The sequence below is a fragment of the Phyllostomus discolor genome, chromosome 4, assembly GCF_004126475.2.
Source record: "Phyllostomus discolor isolate MPI-MPIP mPhyDis1 chromosome 4, mPhyDis1.pri.v3, whole genome shotgun sequence".
Lineage (NCBI taxonomy): Eukaryota > Metazoa > Chordata > Mammalia > Chiroptera > Phyllostomidae > Phyllostomus > Phyllostomus discolor.
In genome coordinates this window covers 138,305,184-138,328,980 of record NC_040906.2, presented here as the reverse complement: position 1 = coordinate 138,328,980, position 23,797 = coordinate 138,305,184, and the positions used below count along the sequence as shown (strand labels likewise).

Below are 23,797 nucleotides of genomic sequence, written 5' to 3'. Positions count from 1 at the left end.
TATATAAATTATGGAAATAAATTTCTTAATACATCTTAGTTAATCTGAGAGGTAAACCTTAGTGAATTTTAGGAAAATATCATGATTATAAGAATAAGCAATCATATTATAGAATAAGTATTGTAAAAACAAGCATGAAAATAGTACAGAAACATATAACTTAGAAAGTCAAAGTGCCTAGTACTCACTGTTACAACTTTGCTGCTCCACCTGCCAAAATAATCAATGTGAACACCTTGGGGGATAGAGCTTGAGTTTCCCTTTCCTCATCTCAGCATTCCCCTTTTTTCTCAACTACATATTTATTTTTTTTAAAGTCCAACCTCCTCTTAGGTATTCTCTTCAGGAGCTTATGACAAAATAATCTTTCTCTTCTTTGCACTTTTACTACTTTGAGTTTGTACTCAAATGTTAATACTAAAATGCCCTTCGTGGCTCTCTACTTTAGACTTTCCTAAACTGTTTTCCACAGAACACCAGCATCCCAAGATATTTTCATAGGTCTGACTCAACAAATCAGTTCCTCTGTCAAATTCATTTTGGGAAGGCTGGAATAATAGTAACTGGGTTCTTCACAGGTCTTCTGAGACTCCTTTAACATCGGCAATGGTGAAGTTCTGGGGAAGATTGTAGCACAGCTTGTTTCTAAAACTTAAACCAAGGAACACTATTGTTACCCACCCACATTTTGATATCGTAAATGACACCCATAATTTTTAGAACCTGGCATAGTAAACATTACATTCTTGAAAGCTGGGAACATGTTCTTTATTCCTATTGAGACCTTTGTAGAACCTAGTGTAGTTCTGAAAACATCAGTGTACCTAATATATATTTGTTGACTGCTTCACATGGTTAAAAAAAAAATAAGGAAGGAATGAAAAATACAGTGAAAAATAAATACTATGTGTGCCAGAGGCTCTCACCATACATTTTCTCATCTACTCATTTATCTTTAAGTAGAAGGATACCTTTTGTTTTAGATGTACATCTTAAAGTTATGCAATGCCATTATATTTCACTGTGTTGCTCAGAAGTCATTGTGGAGAAAGGGTACAGGGACTAGTGCTCAAATCACAGAGAGGAGCTTGAAAAATTTGCTGACTAAAATTTTTGCAGGGTGAGAAATGTGTTTCTATGCTAAAGAAAATACTAAAAAGGGGAAAACAAATTTAATACCCTAAAATTAATACCATTAAGTTTATGGCAGTTCATTTCTGCTGTGTGAATGTAGCCTAATGAAAAACTTCTAGCCTTGGCACTGCCGAAATTTTGCTCCATATAGTGTATTGTACAGTAGAAGAAAATATTCTACAGCACATGTATCTCTGCACTCTATGTGCTGTAAGGTTATAGCTGCCTCTGACTGCTTACAAGACATAAAACATCAGTTTTCCATCCTTAATTTCTCTAACTCCCTTCAAAAACAAGTCTTCAAGGCACAACTGAGAGGGTTTTATTCAAATCAGCTGTTGGTGGACCCTGCCAAACACCTGTGCCAGCTAACGTGCAGAGGAAGTGCTGGACTCCCAGATAGAGTCTGTATGAAGTAAATTTTTCTCGAAGCATTTCCTTTGCAACGTTCCCTTGCTCCACAGTGCCTCTCTTCTAGGTCTGCAGAAGACCCAGTCATGGGTTTCACACTAAACACCACTGAGTTTCTGTTTTCCTAATGACTGTTCAGCTTCAATATTAATATTTTAGTGTCATCACAAATATTAATTTGTGATGACACTAAATATTGCTTTCACTTTTAAAATGGAAAGATAAAGTAAAACTTCTGATTCTAAGTTAACTGGAAATATTTGACTTCTATTCATAATGTGCTTAAACTAATGAAGAAGAAAAGTAATATGTTTATGTAATAACAATAAATTCCCATTGGGCTTGGGATGACATCTCAAAGTGGCAAAAAAGTATTCTCTCTTCTATAGTTGGTTTTCGGACTTCTGGGGTAGGGGGCAATCTGTTGGAGAGAAGAACTCCCATAGGACTGCAGGAGACAGCTCCCCAGCTCTGCCCACCCATCTGGGCTTGGATAGCACCTTCATCTCCCTGGGCCTGTCATTTCCCTTCTGTAAGACCAAAAGGTTGTTCTGCGTAAACTCAAACATCTCTTTTAGCTATATCCTAATTCATGAACCTAATTATTCCCTGTAAAAGCATGCTCTTTCCTGGGTGTCCTACCCACAGCCTACAGGCCACATGTGGCCCAGGATGGTTAAGAATGAGGCCCAACACAAAGTCAGAAAATTACTTAAAACTTTTTTTTGGCTCATGAATTTTCACTAGTGTTTGTGTATTGAATGTGTGGCTGAAGACAATTCTTCTTCTACTGTGGCCCAGAGATGCCAAAAGGTTGGATACCCCTCCTAAATGCTCTCATACATAGACAGAGTAGTTTACCCTCTATTTACATTGGGTATTTTGTTAGGGGTTGCTAATACTAAAGCAATAGGATTCTATTCTACTTACCCAGTTATGAGCCTTTACTAAACATGTAAGTGAAAATGCCTATACCTAACAAGTTAAACTTTATTAGCAGCCTCATTGTTGGAGTTTAAGAATATATGGAATAGACGGACAGCTGCTGGGGGGAGAGAGGGGGGTGGGTGAAAGGAGGTGAAGGGATTAGCTGAAGAACATAATGCATGACACGTGGACATGGACAACAATGAGGGGGTCGCCCAAGGGAGGGGAGATGGTGGGGATGGGTAGAGGCAGGCAAGGGGAGAAAAAGCAGGGACAACTGTAATAGCTTAAACAATAAAACAATTTTAAAAAAGTCTTTTTTTAAAAAAAGAATACAATGGTCCCTCGGTACTCATTGTTAATTCCTTCTAGAACACATGACAAGTGTCAAAACCAATGAGTACCAAATGGTGAAGCATTTTCTCTTGAGGGGCAGTGGCATGACTCATGCAAGTTCTAGCAAAGTGCAATAAGTCCTCAGCAAACCCCCTAGTGCTGAAACATATTTTTGTCAAAATGTGATGAGCTCAGGATTTGACTGGTTCTGAAGCTGATGAGTAGTGAGGTGTGACTGTACATGATTATACAGTGGTTAACAGTTCTGGAGCCCACTGGGGTACCTTTCTCCTGCAATTTGTTCAATACTGTGGGTAAAGGAATAGTGCCAACAAAAATGACATAAAACCATCTGTCCAAATGGCGTATTTCACATTCACAACCAGGCTCTGATGGTTCATGATAAAATGTTGGGTTAATGGCTTCTATGAAATAAAAGACAGAAGAGAATTGATTCATGTTATTTGTGGTAGCTGTATATATTGTAAAGTTGCAGGGAACACTGAATTGAGAACAGTTAACCATTGGTCTTAGTGAAAATTTGTGGTTGGGTTCCTGTGAGTCTCTGGCCACAACAATGTTTTCAACCATTGAATACATAACCTTGTTTCACGTGTGTTTCTGTTTAGAGACATCTCGTTTAATGTGTATTGTTGATTCTAGCATTGACTTCATGGCCAGTAGCACTGTTACTGATGTAATGCTGATAGAAGCTTGTGTAACACATCTGTTTTTTTCACAATTCACAGTGCAGCTTTCTTGTGTTTGGGAACACGAGGCAACACTTCAGCACTATTCTTGGGGAGCATTTTAGATAGTGAGATCATAAACAAAAAGCACAAAAATGTGAAAAAGTAGCAGTAAATAGACTGTGAAAAGGACACTGGTTAACAATATGGGAATGAAAACAAGAAAGCAGAGCATAACCTTGTCCAACCTTAACTGGAAGGAAACACATGCGTCAGAAGATTGACTTTTTTGTTGCTTTGCCAATGACCACAAAGTGCCACAAGTATTGATTTTCATCTCAAAAATAAGTTTTAGTGACTTAGCAAATTTGTAAGTGTAAAATTCATGAATAATGAGGATGGACCATATATAAGCTGTGTGTAAATTTCCAAATACGTAAATACTTATATATAACTTCCTTTATGTAACAAGAATGGTTACATAAATTAGGTTACATTACTATGATCAATTTATGTAAAATATGAGCTTAAAATATGTTCTTATACATATGGTATATATGAAATTAATAAAATATTTATAGTTCACATAAAAACAAAATCTTTCTGTACCCTAATACATATTTTCACTGTGGGTGAAGGTTTTAGAATCAACAAATACACAGGAATTACAACATGGAAAACAAGGGCAGCCGCAAGCACCCTGAGAAACTTGAGTAATGAGGCTTGCTCCTACTATTGATTAGCACAAATCATTTGGCCATGTCCCTACAATAATTCACACATAATGTTGTAAGGGCCACAGAGAGAAGTAAAATGAGCAACTTAGACGATGCTATCATTCTTAATGTTTCACAGCTTACACTTAACCATCTATCAGGGGACAACTATAATTACTTAGTTGATTGATTGAATAACTACAAAGCTGCCAAGATACTCACTCTATGACTTAAGAACTAATGTAAAAATGGCCAAGACAATATCATTGTAATCTATTTCCATAGATATGAATTCTTTTTAATTTTCCTGAACAATGGATAATTGTGGGAACTTAAATGAGTCACTAAAACTCATCATGACCTACCTGACAAGGAATATAAGCCTGCCCTCTTAAAAATAAGAGCTATGATTAGTAGGTAGCAATCTAGTTGAAGGTTTCAAAGTCAGTTTTTAACATGAAGATTTCCTACTCCCATTTAAGTAATATATATTTGCAAAATAATACTTCTTTTAGATTTTAGGTATTTTCATGCTATTAGAAATGCAGGTGTCAACTGCTTCTCCATAGCATTTAATAGGAAAGAAGAGTCATGTATTAAAAAATAATAATTTGAGTTCCACAAAGACTAAAATTTGCTCTGTGAAACACTGGGGTTAAAAAAATATATTGGTTAAGTTATATTTTCACTCAAGCTTTATATAGATCATTCACAAATATGAATTCCACATATGTAGCCCCATGTATTATACTGTGGTCAAACAGAGAGTGTTCCTCCCACCCCCCCATCTCCATGCTAATGTTCAGCTTTTCAAGTAACAAAGTTAAGGAGCCCTTCTAAAGTATTTCACTTTAGATCTGCAATTTAAACCAGTATCACTGCCTCCAAAGGAAACGGACACCAATATCTCTAAAATTATCTCCAGCTACTTAACTTAAACTCAACCAGCTACAGAATGTTTTTTTTTGTAAATATGTCAGTTAACCACTTTTTGAATAATATGTATAATGTTTGAGCTTATAAACATTAGAATTTGGTTGAAACTGTTTTTTCCTCAGAAAAGTGTGAGATAGAAACCTCATCACTTTAGAAGAAAAAAGAATTAATAATATCTTTAGAATCAATTGAAATCCTCAGGTAACAAAATTTGTAAATGCAAGATAGCTATTGATTGTAGTTGGGAATTACATAGTAACCAGCTTAAAGTCTTTTTAAAAATTTAATTATGTATTTTATATATCTGAGAGGATGTCAAACATGTGACAAGGAATCCACAGTTTAAAAAAAAACACTTCAAGCATATATCAAACATGAGGATCATTGGGTAGATGCATACAATAATTAATTGGAAAAAGAATAAAACAGTGAACAACAGAAGAGATATTTTGGGAATGAAAGATAGTCTCTTAATATACAAAACTCTTAGGAAGGCTTCTATTTTCAGATATAACTGGTTCTAGATTAGCCTGCCCATTTAAAACAACTATAAAACTGCAAAAACCATATGATGCAACTGTTTTCAGTTGCTTGAGAACGGTAACACAGATCTGTGATCCATTAGAAAAGGAAAACCTGACACCCAGGGCTGTCCCACACGGCCAGACCTGGTCTCTTGGTCTTCCTCTGTCAACCACTGTTCTCCATATGCGCAGTTCTCCAGGGCAGGGGGCATCTCCCCATTTCCATGCTTTTTCGGCATCTTTGCTCAAGTATAGGTCTAAAATACTTTCTCCTGGCACCTCAGCCCATCCAAAATTCCACCAACACAACCTTCTCCAGGCCACTCCACTGCACTTGCCCTTGATATCACCTCCCGAGCCTTGCACAGTTTGGCACGTGATCATATACTGTTGTGGGTTGTTATCTAACTTTTCATTTACATCAGTCTTGGCCACGAGATGGGGAGGGTCAGCATCAAATTTTACATGTTTTTTCAGCTTACTAAATTGCATCAGCTTTAAAAGTGAATTAATTAGATTATTCATGTAATTAATTAATAAGGATAGTCACTTTTTTGTTTTATATGATGATAATACATATAGAAATAACTGATCTGGGGGCATTGAATTAGAATATTGAGAGAAACATTTAAATTGTTATTAAAAAGTAAGAAAATAAAGGCAATAGGGAAGTCTGATAAATATTTTTACAAATTGACTTCACAGATATTTTTTTTTATTTTATTCATCCATTTTTAGAGAGGGAAGGGGGGGAGAAAGGGAGAGAGAGAGAGAGAAACATCAATGTGCAGTTGCTGGGGGTCATGGCCTGCAACCCAGGCATGTGGCCTGACTGGGAATCGAACCTGGGACACTTTGGTTCACAGCCCATGCTCAATGTACTGAGCTATGCCAGCCAGGGCTTTTTTTTTTTTTTTTTTTTTACATCACAGGTATTTTAAAGGTTGTCTTAATGGCCTACTATTAAAATTTGACCATTTGTGCTAGTGACTACATGGTCCAATGTCTGTAGGTTCACTTGGGCACCCTGCTCTACCCCTCCCTCAAGTTCTCAGTCTCTTGGTAATTCTCACTATGTGACGGTCCCAGATGTCATAATGCCTGTGGAAGGACTGTGTTGTCATGCTTCTTTCATTGCAATCCCAGTCTATCTCAGATAAAAACTCAGCACACACAAAATATTGTTCATCAAAGCTTGCATTCCTCTTCATGTTGGCCCATGGCTGGGTAGGTTTTCAAAAATCCTTAGCAGTACAAAATCACTCCATATTATATTTCTTTTACAGTGTTAGATGAAAAGAGCTATTTCTGTAAGTTTAGTTAAAAAATTAAATGCACTCGATATACTCCCTATACTTTTTGTGCTTGGGAATATGATTTCTGTAATTGGATATATTTAAATTGTATTGGGAATATCCTAGATCCTGAAATTTATAAATAAACTTTTATTCACCATAATTTCAGTCTGAGTTTCTCTGAAGCAATTTAAAAAATGACAAGACAATCATTATGTATTATAAGCTTTGCAATGAGAAAATGTGATTTATTCATTCCCCACTATATGGGACCAAGAATTTTTGTTTTCTTAACATTTCTGAATCTCAGGGATGCCCAGCACATTATATAACCAAGCTAATATTGTTTGCTACCTTTAAGATTCATATATGCTGTATTAAACTATGTCACCTAAAATATTTTTATGGCATCTTTAATTGGTAACACCATTCTGGAACAAGGGTGTGTGTTGAATGTCTTTGTAGATTTTATATATATATGCTGTTTTCTAAAAATATGGAAACCTGAATTTTAATTGGGAGCTTTGTTCCTTAGAGAGTTCCTTGGAGTTCCTTAACTCCAGCAACTTACAAGCATCTTCCGTTTCTTGCCCAAATAAGAAAGCTTGTGTTAATTTGATGCATATAAATGAAATAGCAAATATGAAACAACAAAAATGGGAGCCAAAAAGCCCTGGGCAAGATTCCCAGTCAGAGCATCTAGAATTCTAGCTCTGATTTGCAGGATCATTATTGTCCAGTCCTAGCCTGAAAGCTAAATGCATTTATTCTACTTATTGATGCAGGCTCTGCCTCATAACAACACTAGAGATTACTAAACTAATTTTCTCCTGCAAAAAATCTGATTTAAAGTTCACATTGTCAAAACAGAAAGCAAAAAGTACTGGCTGGTTGGTAACATCCCAAGTATGAAAATATAACTCAGAACAACAGGGGAGAAAAGGGAAGAATAGACACCTTCCGAGCCCTGCTTTTCACTTTTCCCGCAGTGAACAGGGAGCGCGTGTTCGGATTTCCATGACGTCTTATACTTGTTGTTATTAGTGAAATGGGTCCTAGTTTGATATAAGAACATTAAGATCTCTGTATAATGTGGTGCTAATAGATGGTACCCACATGTTTTCCTGTTTGCAGATGATGTACAGCACTTTGAAAATGCAAGAAATTATCCTCCTATAGTGCCAATTAGGGCGATCCGTCCATGAATGTCAATGGAATTATTACCTGATTCTTGACCTTAGTGTTAGGCCTGTTCAGCATCAACTAAACATATATTCCTTGTGTATCTCGTATGTGAAGTCTCAAATATTTTACATAATTTGTTGTACCTTAATATATCAGCATAAAAAATCTAAATTCTCTATCATATTGTTCAATATAGAGACAATGTTTGAATTTAACAGCTTACAGACAGACGTTTAATTTAAAGTGAGAACCTAGAAAGTAAGCATGCTTTTCGTAGAGGAGAGTGCTCTGTTTGTGCCCACAGGTATGTTAGGAGGGAGTGTAGAATGGGTTTTTGGAGCTAGACTGACTGAATATTATACCTCACATACAGAACAACTGTGAAACAGTGTTCATAAATTGAATACAACAGCAGTTTTGTGCTTCCACTAACTGTATGCTGTGGATAGGTTATTTGAGATGATCTTTATTCTCAATACTATAATTCCATAAAGTCAATCACTTATCTTTCCAACTGGTAAACCTGGGATGGGAGTGAGGAGGCTATGACATTGAGTGCCTCAACTGCCTGTTTGCTTTATAGTAGATTCAAATTGTTCTCTTGTAATGGGTAATTTGAAGCCCCATGAGGGAACCATATTCATAATACACTCTTCTGCTTTCAAGAATCCATTGGCTAGTGCTTGCTTCGGTGGCACATGTACTAAAGTTGAATGGTACAGAGAAGATTAGTATGGCCCTTGCGCAAGGATAACATGCAAATTCATGAAGCATTCCAATGGAAAAAAAAAGAATCCATTGGCTAAGTTGGATGCCTTTCATTTATTTATTTATTAAGAAAGAAATGGAGCACCTCTTATGTGCCAGTTATTTACTGTATTAGGGACTGGGTACATGTCAACTTAAAAGGCACAGAAGGCCCTAAGGAATCTAGTAAAACAATGTAGTCATTCTCAAAGAAGGCTCAGAATTTTTCTTTTTCACAGTTTGTGAGGCTTAGCTTTCAAGAATGATTGATAGAAAACACTGTAACGACCGGGACAGGGAAAATGAGAACAGAGCTGAAATATCTTCCTGGGTAGCTCTGTAAGCCTTTCTCTCAGGTTTGCTGTGGCCAATCATGTGATTAAATCTATTGCATAAACAATATGGACACTAGGGAGTAATATTTATAAAATTAACCTTCCTTAAGCTCCTAATGCCGTGGAGCAGGATGGCTGTGACATCTAAAAATGTTCTCGTAAGCATTTCAATGCTAACACAAGAATCCGTTAGAAATGCACATACGCAGGGAGAGCATCCCAACCAGTGGTTCTCCATTCTGATGCACATCAGAATCATCTGGGGAGCATTTAAAAAATATTCCTGCTCAGGTTTCAACCAAAGATGAAAGCAAATCGGAAGCCCTGGGAGCGGGCCTTGGGTATTGGAACTTAAAAAGACTTTTATAAATGTACAGCCAGCGTTGATATCTCCTGTTCTAGGTCTACCCTCACTCATCTCAAAGATCAGAAAGCCCAGGTTCACAGGCTAAGCGATGCACTCAAACAGAGCTGAGCCTGAAAACTAGTTTCTGTACAATGTACTACAATGGGTCTGAACAATGAGTGCTCCAAACATCTGATTTTATCCATGCTGGCTTTTTTTAATTAAAGACTGTATTTATTTATTTTTAGAGAGAGGGAAAGGGAGGGAGATGGGAGGGAGAGAAGCATTGATATGAGGGGTTGCCTCTCATATGCACTTTAACTGGAGACTGAACCTGTGATTTGGGCATGTGCCTGGACTGGGGATGGAACAAGCAACCTTTCGCTTTGCAGGATGGCATCCAACCAATTGAACCACACCAGTTAGGGTTACCAATGCAGACTTTTGAGGAACCTTTCAATAGTCTACAACAGTAACTCTAAACATTCAGAACCTCTGACATCACAGAGCTTTGAGATGTCAAAAGCTCATCCTGAAGGGAGAGGGAGAAAAGCCAAAATTTCAGGAGTTCAACCTGCCCTGCTTCTCTCCTGGAATCTGACAATATCAGCAATGTAATTATGGAGCTGCTAAATGGCTTGTCCTCATTTGGATCCCTTCTCTGATAACTGACTTGCCATGTGGCTTTGAGCATTCTTTCTGAGCTTGGGTGTTTTCTTTAATATGTAAAATGAAGATATTGACAATGGGTTGCTCCCAAGTATTACATGAAGTGATGAATGCAGTAGCAGATTTAGCATAAAGAAGCAGTCTGAGTATAGCATCAACATGAAGTGTGTGTTTGAAATTTATTAGTTTATTCCCTTCTCTTTTAGTTGACCGCAAAGGAAAAGTTTCTATCAAATGGTGACAGAATTATAGGCTAAAGAACTTAGCACTTAAAAAAATTTAAAGTTGGCCTGATTGTGAGAACAACTGGTTTTGCATAGTAGCTTTAAAAATAGAACCTTAGAGGACCCATTTTTTTGGTACTTTGGTGCACTACAGTGCTTTCAAAGTATAAAATGTAAAATAATTTAGTTTCAAGATTGCTAACATCTTGAGACACTATTCAAGAACCAGATCCTAATTCCTTCTGTATCAACCTACACCCCTACCCAAGAAACCCAACCAATATGAGGGAGATTAAGTCACCTGCAGTAAACATCTTCTTTTTATTAGAGGCACAAATTCCCTATTTGTAGTTATAATAGACTAGAGTGAGCATGCATTTGGCAACGCTCAAAGCAATTAAAAATTATTTAAAGGGCAAAAGGACAACATTACCAGAGATGCAATATGTCAAAGTAATCTAGTTGTTCCCTTTTTATTTAATCAAAGGTCTAAATTGGACTTTTTGCATTAAGTTTAAAGAAGTGTAAAATGAAACATACAGACGGCCTTTGGATGATTTATTCATGTTCTGCCATAATGTTTATGTATCCAACTTAAATTTAAGTTTCATGATTACTTAGACTACACAATTAGAATGGACCAGCAGGTTCACTTTAGGAGGGATTGTTGTGAATGATTATTATGTTAAGTGTTAAAAAATAAAGGACTGAAAAATCATGGAACAATTGCCTGTGAAAATAACCTAAACTAATGTTTAGATCTGCCCTCGTCCTCGACTCACTGCCAACTTTCCATGATGCTCCTGACTTAACTGCTTTTGAAGAAATCTGCCAAAAGCCTTCTCCTATCTGTAGGAAGAAAAAAAAGGGAAACCTTTTCCATAAGCTAAGAACAAATTTTGAGTTAACAGGATCCAGATGAAAAGGCAGTGACAGTGGACAAGACTGGGAAACTGTAAGATTATGAATCTGCTCACGCACGCAGAGTGTCGGGGCCGAGTCCCTCATGTCCAATACCGAAGTTTGCGCTTCCTTTTAAGCATCGTGTGCTCATGAGACAGATGTCAGACAATTTAACACATATTAAACCAACCATTTAAAAAGCTTACTGTGCTAAGTTTGTCTGGGGAAGGGCTATGTATCTAGAAAAGCAAATTTGTTATGCTATCATGCTTTCAACTTAAATCCTTGCTCCCTTTTACTATAGAATGACATTTTCTGTAACTGATGGTAGATTAAAAAACAATAGCTTATGCTAAGTTTACTGGAAGTGAGAGTTTCATCAACACACACACACACACACACACACACCCCTTGAAAAATCTTCAGAGAATGCAATTATACCCTACATAATTCCTTGTTCACCAAAGTATAACAGTATTGATAAGCTTCCCTGAAGTGGATACACTGAATGCTGCCTTAGTTATCTCAAATTGTTTTCTGCAGCATTATTTTGTACTTATTTGTACTCTTTCTTCACCATCTACCTCCTCCACAAAGCCTCCTGCTGTTCCTCTTTCTCCCCTCTGCCCTCCCATTTGCTCTTTGACACAGCCCTGAAGCCAGATAGGTCTGGATGTGAAACACTTGATTTTTCAGGTGAGCCTGTCTAATAAAGGCCTACAGTTGGAGCCAGAAGCTTGGCGTGGTCTCAGTGAATCTCTTACTGTCACCGATAAGGAAGCTGCACGAAGTATCTGAAGATGAACTCAGAGACAACATATTCTAACTTGGCTGTACTGAGGTCTGCCGAAAAAAAAAACCCAAAACCAAACAAACCCTTGAATGATTGCCAAGGAATTTGAACTCTAGTGGCCAGAGCCTTGTGTGGACTAGGTTTTGCTACTGTTCTTTATTGGTGGATGGTCATTATGACTGAGGTTTCATAAGTTCTCTCCAGGGAAACATTTTGGCCCCAGAATGATGAGATAAAGAGTGAAGACTGTGGTGAAATATCAACTGTGCTTTCTTCCCCAGCCATCTGCATTTTGTCACCATAATTTTTCTTTACTTTTCTTACATTTTTTCTTTTAAATTTTTGTTTACTTTTGTTTTGAATAGATAATACATTCTCATGCTTTAAAAGCCAAAACTTTGTAACAGGTGTACATTGAGGAAGTCTCATTCGACGCCCGACTCTGTCTACCCTGCTCCCACCTCCACAGATAACTGAAAAACTCTCCATTTGTCTCCCTCACTGTGCCAGGAAGAGAAGGATGACTGAATCTCTAGAAATTTATTCACCGAGAAAGCAAGGACCTTAATTTGCATAACAATCGTGCCCTTGTTTACCGTGTTTTTTCTGGTAACCTCCCATAACTGGCCTCCCTTCCACTCCCAGCATCTTCTTTGTCTTTAGCTGGAGATAGCATTTAAGGCAAGGACTGGAGCCATTTAGGGGGATTATTCAGTTTTCCTGGGTATCCTCCAGGTACATATATTAAACTTCTGTTTGGTTTCATCCTGTTTATTTGTCTTTTATTATGGGGGTGTTTCAGTTAAGGACCTGGAAAGGTTGAGAAAAAATTATTTACTCCCCTAGAAGGTTAAATATTTTTGTCATGTTTCCAATTTTGAGGTGATTTCACACCAGTATAAAAATACTTTCTTTCAAAAATTGTGGAGTGCTTATTGAAACAGTGGCAAGATGCAGATTCTAGAGTTCTGTGGTTTAGATGGAGGGGTTCTGAGCTATGTATAAGAAGCGTACAATGCTAGGTCCTAAACTGGCTTTAGCAGTGTATCTAATAAAATTCCTTTTCAATGATGAAAATGATGGGGCATCTCAGAAAGAAAATCTCCTAGACCAAGTAAATAGAAAAGTTGCTGGCACAAATAAAAGAGAGAGAGAGAGTGTACTGCATGTTTGTGTTTGCTCTGTGTGTCCAGGTGTATGTGCACATGCGTGTTTTCCTGGAACATTTTCTTTGAAGTCAAACTTTTAAGTTTACTTCTTTATGTGACACCACAACCATCCTCATTTAACAATACTAATCTCACTGAATCCTTCCTCTTTGCTTCCATTTCACCACCTAGCCTTCTAATTTACTTCTACTTGGCAAACTTACAATGACCATTTTTTCCACATGGACAAATTGTTCTTAAATAATGATCTCAGCTGTCAGGCACAAACACTATCCTTTCATATCTAACCACAGTTAGAGAAGCCAAACTATTTAATTTCAGAGACATGATACCCATTTTATTTGGTGAAATGTTAACTACTTTTCCATCAGGTTCCTTCATTTCTCTTTTAACTTAATGGATTTGGATACAATATGGAATTCAGAGTACATTTCTCCTATGCTCTTCAGGAATGAGATCATCTTTTTCATGTATTAAAAATGAATTTTTGCCCTTTGTTCTAGGTACATAGTCCTCATCTCTGAAAAGTATTTGTTCTTTGGGATGTTCTATGGGAAATGGCAGTAGATTAGGATATAAGAATACTATCACCAAATAAAAAGTGAGCAAAGGTATATATGGTGTTTTCATGATTACTGCCAGGTTATATATCTTGGAGGAGGGCAGAGGTTCTGGCACTACTAAGCTAAGGGGTTAAATTAAGGAAGAATAATTTTTGGGAAAAGAGGTTCTGAGAAAAAGGAGAGAAGTGAACATTTAAATCATGGATAGACTACACTCAATATACCTACTCTTGCTTCAAAGATACAAATTTTCTGTATGGAAGATACTCAATTTTCAACATTTTTTTTCCTTCAGGATTTGGGAAGCAACAGAAAGAACTGGAAATCAGGCTCAAAGTTTTCAGGGAAACGATCTACATTTTCACATCTAAGAAGCAGCAATAGAAAAGGCTAGAGAAGAAGAGCTTTAAGGTCTCGAAACCAGATATCTAATCTAATCATTAGTAGGAGTTTCGTTTCACACGACTTACTGTAGAGCACTGAAGCTTACGTTTGGATGATTAATCCTCATGACATCCTAAGAGGAAAAAGAGTTACTATTTGGTTTCCCCCTCCCGTGGTACGGTCTTCCTCCAAGTTATGAAAGCCTATCCTTTGAATTCAAGATGGACCATGACAGACTGTGATGGTTCTAGTGCTCCAGCCCTTGGAATACACCCCTCCCCCAAGCCCCTCTGACACATGCACAGCTGCGGCCCAACTGTCCAGATCAGTGTGGTCATCACTGTGGCCATTGCCACAGCAGGCACGAATGTCTTAGTCATCGCCATGGCCAGGTGAACACAGGGCACAGCAGCTGCCTCACCCACTGAGTGAGGCAGTGAGACAGCTGAGAGGAGCGCCGTGTTTCCTGTGACTCATGAATGGAGACCACACCGTAAGTTTGTTACCATCCAGTTGGGCTTTTCTTTCATGCATCATGTAAGTTGGCAATAATCAGTGAATATTTCCTGCCTGAATTTTGGACAACAATTTTAGTTTCTTTCTTGGAAACTGATAGCCTCATCCATTCCATTCAATGACATTTGACTGTGTCCTGATGCCAAGCAAGCAAATCAATATAAAAGATAATAAAATTATGGATGACAGGTAACCTTTTAATCAGTTTGTTTATCAAAACCAGCCACTAGGGGCATGTCATAAGAAAGTGATATTGGATACTCTATCAGTTTCTAATGCAAACAATGATCAAGACATACATTTAAAACAAGCAATAGGAGGTTCAAATTCGAGTGGCCTTTGTTTTAGTTTTTCTTGTCTATTCTTGATTTTTAGTGATTTGGCTTACCAGGATAGTTGCTGAAAAAAATATTTAAGAGAAATTTCTGTGATATTTCTTATACTAATTCTGCTTCTGAAAAAAAAAAAACAAAAGAAAATTTCTTGCATCACCTTTGGGAATTTAAAAAAAGTAAAAAGTAGGCCCTGGCTGGCATAGCTCAGTGGATTGAGCACGGGCTGGGAACCAAAGTGTCCCAGGTTCGATTCCCAGCCAGGGTACATGCATGGGTTGCAGGCCATAACCCCCAGCAACCGCACACTGATGTTTCTCTCTCTCTCTCCCTCTCTCTCTCTCTCTCTCTCTCTCTTCCCACCTCTCCCTCCCTTCCCTCTCTAAAAATAAATAAATAAAATCTAAAAAAAAAGCATAAAAAAAAAGTAAAAAGTTTTGAATAAAAAGATGATTCAGAATAGTTTTGAATAAAACACCATTTGAGAGGGTAGAGACTTCATTTGGAACAAAAGAAGTCTTGTTTTTTCTTCACGATCGAATATGAAATTGTTGATAATCATTTTTTTCCAAATAAATTTAGTTTACTGGGGGAGGGAGAAGGATAAAGTAAATATTACTCTTGCTTCCCAGTGTAACTTTGGTGAGAACAGCAGCTAGACTTATTCCTACTATAAATTATGAAAAAGAATGGCAAGAATGATTTATTAATCATTGAAGAAATGTCCAATTCATAGTGCATTGAGCACAAATGCCAAAATTGAATATGATAAAATATTGACTTGAAGTATATGTAAAAATGAGTGCACTAGGAATATTTTGAATGCTATACCATTGTAATTAAAATTTTTTCTGTTCAGCTTGTAATACTAAACACTAATATGCATAGAGCATATAGACTCAATAATATCTTGCATTTACTAGTGTCAATGTTCCATAATCAGTTTTAACAAGAGACACATAAAAGCACAGGGTATTTACACCTGTCCTTGCCTGTCTCCTCAACCAGGAGGCTCTGTTCCAATATGGTGGATCCAAGTGTCCAGCTCCACTCTACATGGCTGGCAATGCTGTTTGCAACATGTAATTCTATCCTGCACTCTTAGATTCTGGACCATGAAAAACAAGTGCCACAATAGCCTTGAGAGAGGAAACAATACCTCCACTATTCATATTTCCTATGAGATAGCACAGGCAGATGATTTGTCTAATATTGTAGAGAATTAATATTAAATGCAAGCCAGGGCTCAGCTTTTGCACCTGGAACATCCATTTGCGAGGACCAAGGGCTTGTGTCTGTGTTTTACTTTAATTTTAATGAGTTAAAAATATAAGTGTTTCTTTCTGTTTTTCTTGAGTCAATGTAAGTAAATATGAACACTGCCAATCAAGAAACAATTTTGATCTAATAACAATATTAACCAGAAGAGAGTAAAAAAAAATAAGTGGTAAGGGGAGTAGATTTTAATGAAATTGTGTTTTGTTTTCTATTTAAAACTTCCTTCAGTCCATGTTATCTATCATTCTCTCCTATGGAATTTCAAGAAGATAAAGTTAACGTTGAGTTATTGAAATATTCACATAAAATCTTCATTTTCTCTTGATAAACTCAAGCTCTTTCAGGGCTTTCTTTATGAATCTACTTAAGGAAAACCAAAATGAACTCTAGACATGTTAATCTATTAGTATGACTAGTAACCTAAATACTAAAATATAGACAATAACTTAAGGGAATATTTTTCATAAATATAAAAACATACTTTGCTTTACTTGGGGATAGATTTAACTTTAAGACAATTGGCAACCTTAGTAACTGGCAAGGGTAAAAGATAGACAATCTCCACTTTCTCTTTTCCCATAATATATACTTTGAGAGGAAAAACTGGTATTGACCCTACGTCTGTGAAAAGAAAAAAGGATTTATCCATTCCATGGGAGAAAGGAGGCCAAAACCTAATAAAACACTGTTTATATGTCACAGAAGATACTTGCTCACTCTGCATGGGGAGTCAGCCAGAAGATTCAGAACAAGTTCTTCTCATGATTCTTAACTGTGAAGTGTGGTCAGGACAGGTCAGTTGAATTTATAAGCCAGCTGGTTTTAGAAAAGTCTTGGCCGTTTGTATAGTCAATCTTTTTTTTCCTCTTTAAAATCTCATAGGAATGAGCTCAAGGAATGTTAACAAACTTCCTTCAAATTTGTAATATTGTTCATCGAAGTTCAGTTAAGCAATTATTTTAAAATTAAATGTCTGCCACCATGAAATTTGATTTTGAGATGGGGAAATCTGAGAATTGCTTTTTAAACTGATGGGGTGCTACATTAATCGATTTTTTTGGTGTTCTGGGAAAACTCCAGTATGTTGGTATCTCTTAATAACATTGTACAACTGGGCCACTAAGACTTTCCTGAAGCTTTTTAAAAAATGTTTTAAAAAATATTTTTACTGTATCTAAATTGTACAGAAGCCAACATTCTGGTTAAAACCTTATACTGTAAAACAAAATTAACTATAAGCTATCTCTGTGTAACTTATCTGTATAACTTTCCATATAGATCTGTTCTCCATGGTGGCAACAATATATCTCACTATTTAACATTTGACAGAGTAAATGTGGTCATTATAGATAGATCGATAGACTGATAGGCAGTGACATATGCTATGGGGCCTCTTTAAAGATCAATCATATTTTTTTGTTTTTTGAAGAACAGAAGGAAAAACAGATAATGTTTCTGGATGTGATGCAATTATATCTTAGATTTTATACTAAGCATAAGAGACCTTTCACCGGTGTTTCATTAGAGACACTCCACTGGCTTTAGGTGTTCCAAATCAGTGCACAATAGGCTCATGACCTATTAAGAAGGCAAGAAGTTTTTTTAATCTCAGCTATATTTACCAGTCTGAACCTTGCCCTTCTTCTGTATGATAAATATTATTTGGTGATGATAATGACTTTAGATGCTCCAAGCTTTCACTCCTGACTTAGGGTCACAAGAATAAATTAAAAGCCACCTGACCTCAAATTTGCATTGTGAAACAACCCCTATTTCACGTTCAAAGATCAGGAGAAACAGCATGTCAAGTGGGATATATTTAATAGTTTTTATGTTAGAACAAAATTTTTCTTTTTTCTCTGAACATCAGCATTATTAATTATGATCCATGACAGCCTACGTACAAGGCCCCAGCAGCTCTCTAACACAAGTGCGGTTGATTGAGGTTCAAAGGCTATTGTGGAAATTAGTCATCTATAAAGATATTAAATGTCCCTAATCATCAGAGAAATGCAAATTAAAATCACATTGAGATATCATCTCACACCTGTCAGAAAGGCTATCATTAATAAATCAACAAACAACCAAATGCTGGTGAGGATGTGGAGAAAGGGGAACTCCTTTGCACTGATGGTGGGAATGTAGACTGGTGTAGCCACTGTGGAAAGCAGTATGGAAATACCTCAAACATTAAAAATGGATCAGCCTTTTGACCCACTAATTCCACTTTTGTGAATATATCCAAAGAAACCCAAAACACTAATTTGAAAGAATATATGCACCCCCAAGTTGGCTGCAGAATTATTTACAATAGCCAAGATTGGAAAGCCACCCAAGGGCCCATAAGCGGATGAGTGGACAAAAGGCCGTGGTACCACTTACACAATGGAACACCACTCAGCTGTAACAAAAGAAATCTTACCCTTTGTGACAGTATGGATGGACCTGGAGGGCATTATGCTAAGTGAAATAAGCCAGCTAGAGAAAGACAAATAACTTATGATTTCACTTATATGTGGACTCTAACAAATAAAATAAACTAACAAACAAAATAGAAACATATTCATAGATACAGAGAACAGACTGACAGCTGTCAGAGAGGAGCAGAATTGGGGGCTGGGTAAAAAAGGTGAAGTGATTAAGCAAAAGAAACAAACATATAGACACAGACAACAGGATGGTGATTACCAGAGGGAAAGGGGGTGGAGGAGGTAGAAGAGTGTAAAGGGGGGATAAATGGTGATGGAAGGAGACTTGACTTTGGGTGGTGAACACAATACAATATACAGATGATGAATTATGGAGTTATACATTTGAAACCTGTATAATTTTATTAAGCAATGTTACCCCAATGAATTTAATTAAAAAGTGAAAAAAATGTAGCATTTCATCTGAAAAATATAATTGATTTACAATTATTGTAAATCAATTGTGGGTGGCTACTAATTCAATTGTTTTTGATAAACTGTTTTTGATAAAAACATATCAAGGTGGTTCTTCATACTAATATTAATATAAAAATATAATCTATAAAAGATGGTTCAGAACAGCTTTCTGTTTTGAACTGCATTGGTTTGATAATTATATGTATCTGCATGATCTCTGTTCAAGTAATATACTGGATTTCATGGACTATGTCATACTACACAGCTGGTGGAGTCCTTGTTCTACTACCTCAGTGAACTTGGGCCAGACACATGGTTTTCCTGAATTTCTATTTTCACGTGGTTAAATGGGGGTTAAATGTGCTTACTTCCACATTTGTTGTGAGAATTAAATGAGATTATGCATGTGAAATTTGTGGCTGCTCAATATAAGCAAGTTGCCTTTCTTCCCTGACATTTCTTAAGAAGAGCTCACCAGAAATGCAGAATAAAAGAAACACTTGTGCTGGCCCTTAAGTTGTTAAGAGATTAAATTTTGCACAAGCTCAGTAATTTCTCCTTAAATAATAAAGTGGCTCAAAAAGTATTTTGAAAAATAATGTTATAATAATGAATTGTTTTTCCTTGTTTAGTAAAAGAGCATAATCTGATACAAAGCTTTCACTAGTGTAATCACTTCACATAATATTGGTAATAGCAGAATATGAAAAACGTTTAATAGGAATAACTGCAAGAGAAAACAACATAAGGGAATAAATTAAGTGGTCAAAGTCTGTTCTCAGGAATTCAAAATCCTTAGCTTCTGTTTTGGACCTCTTGTGGCTTTTTTCCATGCAGTGACCAGGACAACGGGTTGACTGGCGAGATATCCACTCCTGTGCCAGTAGAAAAAACATGATCGGCGCATTGCTTCCCTAGGGCTTCCTTTATGGATGCAGTTCTCAAAGGTCCTGAAATGCCTTTTCTCAAGTGTGTGGGCAAAGCCTGGTGACACAGAGGACTGTGGCCTGTCTAATGCATCACCCTGCTAATTTCCCAAGTGTCTGACCATGGAAGATTTCATTTTAGCTGTGGCACTGTTTCCCAGGATTAAAGGCTCAAGTTGGAACTGAGTCAATGGCAAAATAATTTGCTGGGAAGTAAGCTCTGTGACAGCCAGGACCTGGTTGATTTGGTTCTCTGCCCTCTAATAGTTCCTGGAATAATGCCAGGCATAAAGTGGGTGCCTTATTCTACAAGTAGGTATTTGTAGAAAAAAAAAGGAATAAACGGTTTTTAAAAAATTGACCTTGATTGCTTTATACCCTGGTGTATAAAATTATGGAAACAAAAAATGTGTGATGGCTTTTATTTTCTGTTGACCCCAAAATGACCTTACTATAAATCCCACAAAACATAGCTAAATATTGTATAAAAAAGAGAATTTTAGTGAAATGTTAAATATTTATTTCAGTAGGAGATATCACATAGCAAAATATGGTTTAAAATTTTAATAAACCAGTAATAACTACTACTCACTGAATATTACTAGAACCACACAATGATCTAAGTGCTTTAGGTATATAATCTCATTTAAGCCTGATATTGATGGGTGCAATACAGGATTGTGGTTGAGGAGAGAAGAGACTTTGGGTCTAAGCACCCTGGGTCTAAATTCAGACTTTGGCACTTAGTTGTCTCTGGCCAAGTTGTTTTACTTCTTGGTTTCTCAGTTTCCTTATCTATGACAAAGGAAAACAGTGCTTGCTTCATACAGTCATATGAAGATTAAATGTATAATTGATCCAAGAATATTACCAGCCATGTAATATCACCTCTCTTTCTGTCTTAGAACAGTGCCTGGTGCACAGTAGGGGCTGTGTAAAAGTTAGCAGTCATTGTGTGTTAGTATTATTCCCATTTTACAGGTAAGAAAACCAAGGCACAAAGAAATAACTTGCTTAGAATCACAAAGCTAGTCGGTATTGAAAATAAGTTTGGAACTTAGGAAGTCTAGTGCTCGAGCTTATGCTTTTAACATCTCCACCACCGTATCTCCCTAAATTAATGGACTGAAAATGTAGTTAATTCACTCTTGGTAACAAACTACTCTCAGAATTTATTCAAAATTTCAAATAATAATTTCACACTTTTTGCCGAGCACATAATTTTGAAGGTTTCTGATGAATGAGTACAGGTGCTTTTGCAAGTACTAATAAAAATATGCTATTATTAACCCAGTTGTCTGATTAATTTTAAGAGCCAACACACTGGAAATTGATTGCAATTTTCTGTAATTTAGTCTTCAAAAATTGTTAGCAATTAAAAATAAATCTCATCTCAGTGCAACCAAGTTTGCTTTCATTTGACACAAACAAATTCCAAATTAATGTTCAATTCCCCTCTGAAGTGAAGGATCCTTAGCAATAGTTGTACTTGAGGATGTGACCATGCACATTCTGTGTGGCATAAGGAAGGGCAAGTTTATCCTTCAGGGACTGCATAAAGATTGGTGTTTTTGAGAAGTACCTTTAGTTAAAAAAACAATATGGGACAATAACATGCATTACTAACTATGCTGACTATATTTAATAGTAAATGAGGAGGAACTGTGTTTGTTTCAATGTTGAGTTGCATCTTTAGTTGCACCAATGATAATAATGATCATGACATGAATTTAAAAAATTGATGATCTAATTTCCAAATCTCCTTCCAGAATAGTTTAACCTTGTAAGTTTAAATAGCCTGTGAAGCGTGGCCAGGTATGCCAAGTATACTCTTCATAAAGCGAGAGACTGAAACTTCAAAAAGGTTATTTTCCAATAACAATTACAACCATTTTCCTTCCTGAAATCAGCCAAATATATTGATGCGCATATAGATACAGGGCAAGGTTGGAGTGTTTAACTTTTTGGCTAATATCGTTGGCTATTTTAGCTCTAGACACTACTTCTACCACAATCATTCCACATCTCCTTAGATTCCCTACAGCACCAGAGTGAACATTCAAGGAAAAATTAATTTACAAAAACCTGGATTTCTTACCACTTGGGAAACTCAGTTATACTTTTGAAGCTTCAATTATATATTCAAATTTTTCTCAAATAATCTGAAAAGTTAAAAAGCAATTTTAGTATACTGAAAGCAGAATCTCTTTGCAACTGGGTTATTTCTTTAACTTTTTAAATCTGTCAATCTCTTTAATTTTTTTGCCTGTAAAAAATATTTTTGAGCCTATTCTTGATGCCTTCATGACAGCTACAGAGCTGAGGTGTCAAGAATGACTCCATTTCTTGATTTTCTATAGAGTAATCATAAAATCCTTGGCGAATACTTGGCTTTGTGTGGGGGTAATTACTGATAATTATATTAAAACAAATTTAGGTAGAACAAGAGAAATAGGTTTGATTTTAATACTGAAGGCCAATCAGTAAATAACTACATATATTTAAATCAAATGAGCCCCAGCTGGTGTGGCTCAGTTGATTGAGTGCCAACCTGAGAACCAAAGGGTCTCCAGTTCAACTCCCAGTCAGGGCACATGCCTGGGTTGTGGGTCAGATCCCCAGTAGGGGGGCGTGTGAGAGGCAACTACACATTGATGTTTCTCTTCCTCTCTTTCTCCCTTTCTTCTCCTCTCTAAAAATAAATAAATAAAATATTTAAAAAATAAAACATGATTCTATAAATACAAAAGAAACTGTTATTTAGAAATAAATCACAAGATCTTGTTTGGTTATTTGTAAAGTAAAGAAACTCTTTGCTAGAGATTGTAATATTTCCTCCAAATCTCTTCAGTGCATCACTCTTTTGCCTTGGCACCATTAGTACATTTTTCCCTGACTTCCAGTCTGATTCTTAAAATGGTCACACCAGCCACAGGTCTCTGCATGAACTATTGTTTTCACAGAGAATGTAGTCCCCTCCTTTGGACCCGGTAAACTCCATCAAAGCCTTCAAATTTAGCAAATGCTCCTATCACTCCCTCAGATGTCAGGGGCTTCTGATAAATGCCCTTATAAAACAGTGTCTTGTTGGCTTAGGACACTTATCTAATGTTTTAATTACACTGTCATTAGTGAGGTCATCTGATGAATACCTTTCTCCTCCACTAGATTATAAGGGAGGCTGAACCATGTTGGCTTGTCCCCCAGTTTTATCCCCAGGATCCCCAGAGTGCCTGGCATGGAGAAGGAAACCAGTGATCATTTGTTGAAAGAGGAAAGAATGAAAGAGAGTGACAAAGAGAGCAAGAGGGAGAGAGGGAAATATAGACATCTCATGAGAATAAGAAGATAGAGAAGGAGGAGGATGAAGAGGAGGGGGAGAAAATAGTAGAGAAGGAAGGAAAGAAGGCAGAAAAAGAAAAGAAAATAAAGGAAATAAAATTAAAGATATTCTGCAGGGGAAGGAAACATACTTATTGAGACCTCTCTTAGTCTAGGCATTTTATAAACATCTCATTTTGGGCTCCTAACAACCTTCCAGAAAGGGACTTCGGATCGTCTTCCATCAGACCCA

The 23,797-nt window shown here is 36.7% G+C and overlaps 1 protein-coding gene and 1 non-coding gene across 4 annotated transcripts in view; one reads left to right on the top strand and one right to left on the bottom strand.

Annotated features, from left to right (window-relative positions):
- Positions 1–23,797, bottom strand: part of KCNQ5 (potassium voltage-gated channel subfamily Q member 5) — a 503,899-nt gene that overhangs the window by 192,246 nt on the left and 287,856 nt on the right. The window lies entirely within an intron of this gene.
- Positions 8,833–8,938, top strand: LOC114495795. Its single transcript, XR_003684469.1, has one exon. It is a non-coding gene; the product is annotated as a U6 spliceosomal RNA (small nuclear RNA).